Below are 8841 nucleotides of genomic sequence, written 5' to 3' on the forward strand. Positions count from 1 at the left end.
CCACCTCAGCATGTGCTGAGGCTGCATCTCGCCCGTCGCTGCGAAACTGCAGGGTAGAACCTCGGCTGAGCTCAGGCACCAACACAGGAAACACCCACTGAGCTTTATTGCTGGCTCCCACGTCTGTCCTGGGAGCCCGAGAAAACTGCCGGCTAAACTCACCTGTCCCCCCACCCCGCTCTGATGAGGGAGGCCGCGGTGAGCGTCTGGCTCAGAGACGTCGCAGCGCGCTGCTTCTCTTTCTTCCTTTCCTTTCTTCTCTCTTTTTAATATATTTATTTGAAAGTCAGAGAGACAGACAGACAGACAGACAGAGAGGTCTTCCATCTGCTGGTTCACTCCCCAGATGGCCACAACGGCCGGTGCTGAGCCGATTCGAAACCAGGAGCCAGGGGCTTCTTCCAGGTCTCCCATGCAGGTACAGGGGCCCAAGCACTTGGGCCATCTTCCACTGCTTTCCCAGGCCACAGCAGAGAGCTGGATCGGAAGTGGAGCAGCCAGGAGTCGAACTGGTGCCCATGTGGGATGCCGGCACTGCAGGTGGCGGCTTTACCCGCAATGCCACAGCCCAGCCCCTGCAGTTGCCAGCGCACCTGGGCTGGGCGGGAAAGCGAGCAGTCCCCACGAAGCTGCTGCTTCGGCTTTCAGACGACGACGCGGTCAGCAACGACTGCAACTTCTCTCGCTTTCCCGTCTCCCTCTCCTCGGGGCAGGAAGGCACCCCTTCCCCGACCCCACTCCTCCCGGCGCCGCCCTGGTGCCGGATGCCTGGTGCAGCTGGGAACCTTGGGCCCAGGAGAAAGCGCAGAACCTATGGCCTCCACGCTGCCCCCTTCTGTGTCCCTTAGAACCGCAGGGCTGGACGGCAGAACAAGCAGCGTTTTCGTTTTTGATTTTTACTCCTAAGTAGCAGCTGAAAAGGTAAGCACTCCATCTGAAGAAAAGATTAAAAAAAGAAAGAGACACCGGAATTCAGTTCTCCCGTGAGTTTAGAACACGTTTGTAAAGTCTGAAACTTCACTAACAACGAAAACTCCCGCCTAGTTACAAAATGTTCCCACGGAAATCTGGAAAGCACTGGAAGAGAGCCCAGATTGCGCAGACGTCTGAAGGAGCTTGATGTGAACGGCAGGGGAAGTTCAACAGTCAGCCCCCAAGACTGGCGACAGGACAATGACTGCTCCCACCGCAGCCGCCCACCTGGCCCCGCTTCTCACCATCCAGACCAAAGGAGGCCGGAGCTGGCTAAGTCTTCAGGATTGCTCCATGGCAGAGCTGGGCTCGGACCCCAAAACACTACGCTTCTCTCTCTCTCTCTCTCTCTCTCTCTCCCTCCCTCCCTCCCTCTATTTATTTTAAAGGCAGTTACAGAATGAGAGTGAGCGAGAATCTTCCATTCACTGGTTCACTCCCCAAATGGCTGCAACAGCCAGGGTTGGGCCAGGCTGAAGCCAGGAGCCAGGAGCATCTTCCAGGTCTCCCACGTGGGTGCAGGGGCCCAAGCCCTTGGGCCATCTTCTGCTGCTTTCCCAGGCGCATTAGCAGGGAGCTGGATTGGAAGTAGAGCAGCCGGGACTTGAACCTGCGCTCATGTGGGCCAGCCTTGCTCTCGGGCAGAGGCTTTCCCTGCACGCCACAGCGCCGGCCCCACAACGACGCTTTTCAAACCCCCCCCCAACACACACACACACACACACACACATCTCCCTGTTTCTTTGAGTCTCTGTTTCCAAAGGCTCCTGTGTCACATAAAACGTATATGAAGTGAACGCACATGCTTTTCTCGTGTTAACATCTTCAGTTCTGGGGACCCCAGCCTTGAACTTGGCAATGGAGGAGAGTCACACTGGACCCCCAAGGCAGCCCCGTCTTCCCAACACCTGGGATTGTGGTTTTTCAGGGCGGGGGTAAGTCGCCACCTGCGACACCAGCAGCCCATATGAACCGGTTCAAGTCCTGGCTGCTCCACTTCTCATCCAGCTCCCTGTTAAAGTGCGTGGGAAGGCAGAGGAAGCATCCCCGGTGCCCCTGTGGGAGACCTGGAAGAAGCTCCAGGCTCCTGGCTTCAGCCTGGCCCAGCCCCAGCCACTGGGACTGTTTGGGTAGTGAACTAGCAGGTGGAAGATCTCGGTCTCTCCCTCTCTCTCTGTAACTCTGGCTCTCAAATGCATTCTGTCTCTCCCTCTCTCTCTGTAACTCTGGCTCTCAAATACATAAATCTATTTTTTTTTTAAAAAAAGGATTATTGTTTTTTAAGAGGGGCGGGTCCTTTTATCCCTTGCTCGAAGGACAGGCAAAGTGAGGCAGTTTCCAAAGCAGTCGGTTTATTGCAAGGCGTCACACAAGCAGAATACGAAGAGGAAAGGAAATCCCCGCAGAGCAGAGGGCCAGAGAGGACGCAGCGCGGGAGCGCGCAGGTGGCCGGGCCCTGGCTGTCCCGGTGCCGCACAGGCTCGGCTGCTCCGCGGGGCTCCTGGGGGCGGAGCCACAGCGAGACGAGGGCACGAACTCTGCCAGCGTCTAGATGTCAGCCCCAGGGCACGAACTCTGCCAGCGTCTAGATGTCAGCCCCGGGGGGCGGCCCCAAGCCCACACTCCGCCATGCGTGTGGGCACACAGCTGTCAGTCAGGACGGAGGGCCGGCCCCTCGCCACCAGCCGGCCACTGGGCTCCGTGAGGGCTCCAGGCGGGGTCAGTGCTGTCAAGGCACCGTTGTCATCACCAGTGGGACGATGGCAGCACCGCCAAGCGCAGGGGAAAGACCCAGCTTTTCCCCCCGGCTGTCACCTGGGCCACTCCACTTCTGCGTTCTGATCGATGTCAACCCTGGCCCTGTCCCAGGAGCGTGGGTTACAGGAATTCTTTTGTTTCATTCTTTTAAGATTTTTTTAATTATTTGAGAGAGAAAGAACTTCTCTCCAGAGAGAGAAGCGGGGGTGGGGATCTTCCACCCGCTGGTTCACTCCCCAAATGGCTGCAATGGCCAGGGCTGGGCCAGGCTGAAGCCAGGAGCCAGGAGCTCCACTGCGTCTCCCACGCGGGGACAGAGCCCCAGCCATCACCTGCTGCGTTCCCAGGCCATAGCAGGGAGCTGGATCGGACGTGGAGCAGCGGGGACCCGCGCTCACATGGGATGCCGGCGCTGCAGGAAACATCTTAACCCCGTGTGCCATGATGCCAGCCCCTCAGCCCAGACGCCGCCTCGATACAACTTTGCGCGAGTGCACCGCCCTCCCTCAGCCTCGCTTCCCGCACACCCCCGAGAGCCGGATTCCTTCCTGCCTCCGTGCCCCGCCCCAGCGCAGCGCCTGGCTCGGTTACGTGGGAGATGGAGTGCTGCACCGGGGTGCCGGAGTTCCAGGTCTGGACCCCACTACGGGCGTGGCCGCAGCGAAGTCTAAGGGGCTCGGCCTGCTCAGGCGGGGGCGGCGGCCTCGCTGACCCGGCGTGGCAGTCGCGCAAGTCCACCCCTTTCTCCTTTCTGACTCCCGCATCTCGCATCTCCGAGCGCCGGCCCCGTGACGTCCGGGGCCTGCAATCTTACAGGCAGCCAGCAGAGGGCAGGAAGCCAACGCTCTGGGCCGTGGGGCCGGCGTGGTCAGCCCTGCAGGTGTGGGATGACCGGCACTGCCCTGGACCGAGCCCTGGGTGGGGACGCCTGCCAGCCAGGAGCCTGCCGCAGCTCCTCGCCAGCATGGGCAGGAGTCTGCGGTCCCTGTCAGTGTCGGGACAACCGACGAGCACCAAAATGCACACACCCACACCCTGAACCTGCTGGGGGGAGACCGGGAGCTCAGCTGAGTTCCGCCTGGCTTTGTATCACCCCCGGGAATTAACGCAGACTCCGCCCGTGCGGGAGAAATGGTTCCATGTCTCCTTTGAAGTGCTCCCTTTTAGGGAGGGCAAACAGCTACTTCACAGACACTTTTTCATTAGAGAAAGTCTTCCCTATGCCGGGCCAAGGGGAAAAGCTTGGCTGACACAGAACTCAGGGGGGTGTGGCCCAGCGAGCAAGCCGCTGCCACCCGGGACACCCACCTCCCACAGCACAGCGCCTGGCTGAGTCAGGCTACTCCGTGTTTCCCATGCAGCTCCCTGCTAGTGCTGCTGGGAGGCCGTGGAAGATGGCCCAGGTGCCTGGGTTCCTGCCGCCCACGTGGAGACCCGGATGGAGCTCCGGGCTCCTGGCTTCCCACTGGCCCAGCCCTGTCCGTGGTGGGCATTTAAGGAGCGAGTCGGCGATGGGAGATCTTTGTTTCTGTCTGTCTCTCCTCTCTGTCACTCTGCCTTCTTAAAAAGCTAAAGGCCCTCCCCTGGTGGACGTGGCTGGCGCTCCTCTAAGAAGTTCTCAGGAACGTGTCTGCAGGCTTCCTTCATTAAGAGTGATTCATTCATTTATTTATTTGAGAGCGAGCGAGAGAGCGTTCATCCCCGTAAGGCCGTAACAGCCAGATCTGGGTCAGGCTGGAAGCCAGGAATCAGGAGCTTCCGGTCTCCGATGTGGGTGCAGGGGCCCCAGCACGTGGGCCACCTTCCGCTGCCTCCCTAGGAGCGTGAGCAGGGAGCTGGATTGGAAGTGGAGCAGCTGGGACTGGGACTGGTGCTCTCGCGGGATGCTGGTGACCCAAGCAGCAGCGTAACCTGCTGTGCACAGCTGCCCGCCCCGCCCACGCCAGCTACATTTCTACAGCATCCTGTGTGACGCGCGAGCGAGCGCCCTGTGTAGCCGGAATCCATGATAGGCCGCCAGGAGGCTGTCCCTAGCCGGCCCTGGGCCAGGCCACCTGGATCCAGCGCCAGCTGCCAACACCGGCCTTCCCAATCCCCGATCTATCGTCTTCACCCCACCCTCAGCCCCCACTGAGCTCCCTGGAGGCCTGTGCTGCTCCCACAGCCAGCTGAGCGATCCCAGAGCCTTTGGTCCAAAGCCACGTGCCCACCCACCCCACCCCCGCACGTGGCATCAGCTGTCTGCCGTGTCACTGTCAGCCGGGGCTTTCCCTCTGTCCCTCCCCTCCCCCCACCTCCCCGGGCAGCTGCAAGGAGCTTTGATTGCAATTCCAGCTGCAGCACTGCCTCTCCAACTCATTCTCCACCCTGCAGCCCGAATTCTATCAGAAATGACTGTGCCCTGACCACTCACGGTTAAAGAGGAAGACTCAGCGGGGGCCCTTGGCCCATCAGCTAAGATGCCCCTGGGTTCCATTCCTGGCCCCGGCTCCCGACTCAGCTTCTTGCAAGTGCAAACCCTGGGAGGCGGCAGCGATGACCCAAGTACTCGGGTTCCTGCCCCCCATGTGAGGGATCTGGGTTGAGTTCCTGGCTCTGGGTTCAGCCAGGCCCAGGCCCAGCTGTTGCACAGGCACTGGCTTTACCCGCAACGCTAAAGCGCCGGCCCCTAGATTATTTTTCAGCATAAGATTAATCTAGCTCCACGGCCACACCAGCCGCGTCCCGAAGGCTCGGTAATCGCGTGGGGTGGAGGCTGCCACAGTGGGCGGGACATCTCTGTCAGCATTCTTGGCTGCAGCCAAGGGGCGTACTCTGGTCATCGGAAACAGAAAGGAGATTTCCTGAGAGCAGTGAGCAGCTCTCCGCCCTCTTAGAAGAGTGGAAAATCCAGCCCGAAGGCACAGGGCAGAAACCCCGCCCACAGGGCCCCCGCTCAGCGCTCAGCGGCCAGCACCAGGAGGGACAGCAGCCACCCCACCGCCTTCCCCTGGTTGGGAGCCTTGGTCTTTATTTTCTACGGGTCTCTACCAGGAGGGTCAGTGCCCTAGCAGCCCCACAGGTGGGGCGTAGCTGGCCTCTCCCTTGGATATTTCGCCCGGGGCCTGGCAGGCCTCCTCCCTGCCCCCACTGGCAGAGCAGTGCCCAACTTCCTCCAGCCGCCAGGACTGCCGCCTGGGGTCCTCTCAGGGGCCCCTGTGTCCCCTGGGGGAACCCTGCCCCAGAGCAGCCAAGCTCAGGCTCAGTCCCCACTCCAGAGTCTGACGGAGGAGGCAAAGCCCTACACACCCCACCCCTGCTGGAGGACCCTGGCTCCCAGCAGGCCACGCCCCCACCTGCACAGGCCCATCTCCTTGGAGATCACGGTAGCACCTGTGAATCCTGGAAGAGCCCTCCCATTCGTGTCTCGGCTTCGTGGTTCAGTCAGCCCAGGCAGTTAGAACCACCCGCCGGCACGGAGGCCTCCTACTTCTGCAGGCCCCGGACTGAGCACGAGGCCAAACTGAGCGGCAGGCAAACTCTGTTCCCGGTTTTGGGCCCCTCCTGGCTTGCACTGTCCTCCCCACAGACACGAATGCCACGGGAGGGGCTACCACCATCTCCAGACTCTGCCCGGTGAGGGCCAGGCCTCACACAGGAGTCCAAAGACACAACTGCCCAGCCCAGGACCCTCTGCCTGAGCCTCTGGGTCAGGAAAAATGTGTGCGGTGATGAGGAGGGGGAGCTGCTGGAGGGGCCGACACCTGCCACTGCAGCAGCACAGTGTGCACGAGCGTCTCGGGGTGCAGGGTGTGCAGAGCGTGTCAGCATGTCGGGGTGCAGGGTGTGTCAGGATGTCGGGGTGCAGGGTGTACAGAGTGTGTCAGGATGTGGGGGTGCAGGGTGTGCAGAGTGTGTCAGCATCTCGGGGTGGAGTGTGTCAGCATGTCGGGGTGCAGGGTGTGCAGAAGTGTGTCAGCATGTCGGGGTGCAGGGTGTGCAGAAGTGTGTCGGCATGTCGGGGTGCAGGGTGTGCAGAAGTGTGTCGGCATGTCGGGGTGCAGGGTGTGCAGTGAGTGTGTCGGCATGTCGGGTGCAGGGTGTGCAGAGTGTGTCAGCATGTCGGGGTGCAGGGTGTGCAGAGTGTGTCAGCATGTCGGGGTGCAGGGTGTGCAGTGAGTGTGTCAGGATGTCGGGGTGCAGGGTGTGCAGTGTGTCAGGATGTCGGGTGCAGGGTGTGCAGAGTGTGTCAGCATGTCGGGGTGCAGGGTGTGCAGAGTGTGTCAGGATGTCGGGGTGCAGGGTTGCAGAGTGTGTCAGCATGTCGGGGTGCAGGGTGTGCAGTGAGTGTGTCAGCATGTCGGGGTGCACAGTGTGCAGAGTGTGTCAGCATGTCGGGATGCAGGGAGTGCAGTGAGTGTGTCAGGATGTCGGGTGCAGGGTGTGCAGAGTGTGTCAGCGTGTCGGGGTGCACAGTGTGCAGAGTGTGTCAGCGTCCCATACCACCCTGGTCGCTGTTCCTCGGACATCTGGGGTCCCTGTCCCCTCTGCTGCTGTCTGCTCCGCACGGCACACCCTCCCCAGGCGCTGGGCTCCACTCCAGACCTAGCCCTCACCTTCTGAGAGCCTTTGTCAGTAAGGCTGTCCCCCGGGGCAGCCCCCGCCCCCACCAGTAGTCTGTGTCCCCAGGAGGAATGGGAGCACAGCAGTGGCCTCAAGGGGGCGCCCCTGAACCCCCACCCCACCTGCACTCATGAGGCTTGGGCCAGGGAGAGGTGGGAGGACCCACAGAAGGGGTATGAGCCACCCCAAGACCTGAGCTGGAGCTGATGGACAAGAGAAACTCCGCCTTCCTTCTGCTCCTACTTCCCCCAACACACACACACATACACATGCATACACACACATATACACATGCATGCACACACGTACACACATATACATATATACACACGGATATACATACATACGCATACACACATACATGCACACATACACATACACAGAGTCACTGGAAAACTTAACATTCCCGCCCCCCTGCCCTGGGCCTGGCGGTGTGGTGTCCGAAGGTAGAGAAGTGCCGATTTGGTGCACAAGACAGAGGAGTGGACCGACGCCTCCCCTCCCCGAGAGCTGTGCCAGCTGGCTGGGAGCAGAGCAGGTGCCGGGCGACAGGCTGCCGTCCACCCTGGGAGACGGCCGTGGCCAGCGTCCCGGGAGATGCTCCAAGGACGCCGGGCTCGTGTGCGCAGGACTGTGCAAAGCTGCACCCTCTTGTCAGAGCCCGGCCCGGCCGGGACATCAGAGGAGAGCAAACCAAACACTGCCCCCCCCACACCCAGGCCCTGCCGGGACATCAGAGGAGAGCAAACCAAACACTGCCCCCCCCAACCCCCACCCCCACCCCCGGCCCGGCCAGGACAACAGAGCAGAGCAAACCAAACACTGCCCCCCCAACCCCCACCCCCACCCCTGGCCCGGCCGGGACAACAGAGCAGAGCAAACCAAACACTGCCCCCACCACCACCACCCGGGCTCGGCCGGAACAACAGAGGAGAGCCCGGGCTCGGCCAGGACAACAGAGCAGAGCAAACCGAACACTGCCCCCCCTCCTCGGCCGGGACATCAGAGCAGAGCAAACCAAACACTGCCCCCCCACCCCCCCAGAGCTCGTGGCCGTGAACCACGCGGGCGAGTCTTTGAGGTCAAGTAAACACACTCAGCCTGTCCAGCTCTAACCGGCTCTCTGGGTGAAAGATTGCTGGAGACTCAGAGGGCTCTTCCTCGGCGAGTGTGGCGTGTGTGTGGTGTGTATGGCGTGTGTGGCATGTATGGTGTGTGTGGTGTGTATGGCGTGCATGGCGGGAGTGTGGTGTGTATGGCGAGTGTGGCGTGTGTGTGTGGTGTGTATGGCGTGTGTGGTGTGTATGGTGTGCATGGCGGGAGTGTGGTGTGTATGGCGTGTGTGGCGTGTGTGGTGTGTATGGCGAGTGTGGCGTGTGTGTGTGGTGTGTGGCGTGTGTGGTGTGTATGGTGTGCGTGGCGGGAGTGTGGTGTGTATGGTGAGTGTGGCGTGTATGGCGTGTGTGGTGTGTATGGCATGCGTGGCGGGAGTGTAGTGTGTATGGCGAG

This window comes from Oryctolagus cuniculus, chromosome 5 (genome assembly GCF_964237555.1).
Source record: "Oryctolagus cuniculus chromosome 5, mOryCun1.1, whole genome shotgun sequence".
NCBI classification, from domain to species: domain Eukaryota; kingdom Metazoa; phylum Chordata; class Mammalia; order Lagomorpha; family Leporidae; genus Oryctolagus; species Oryctolagus cuniculus.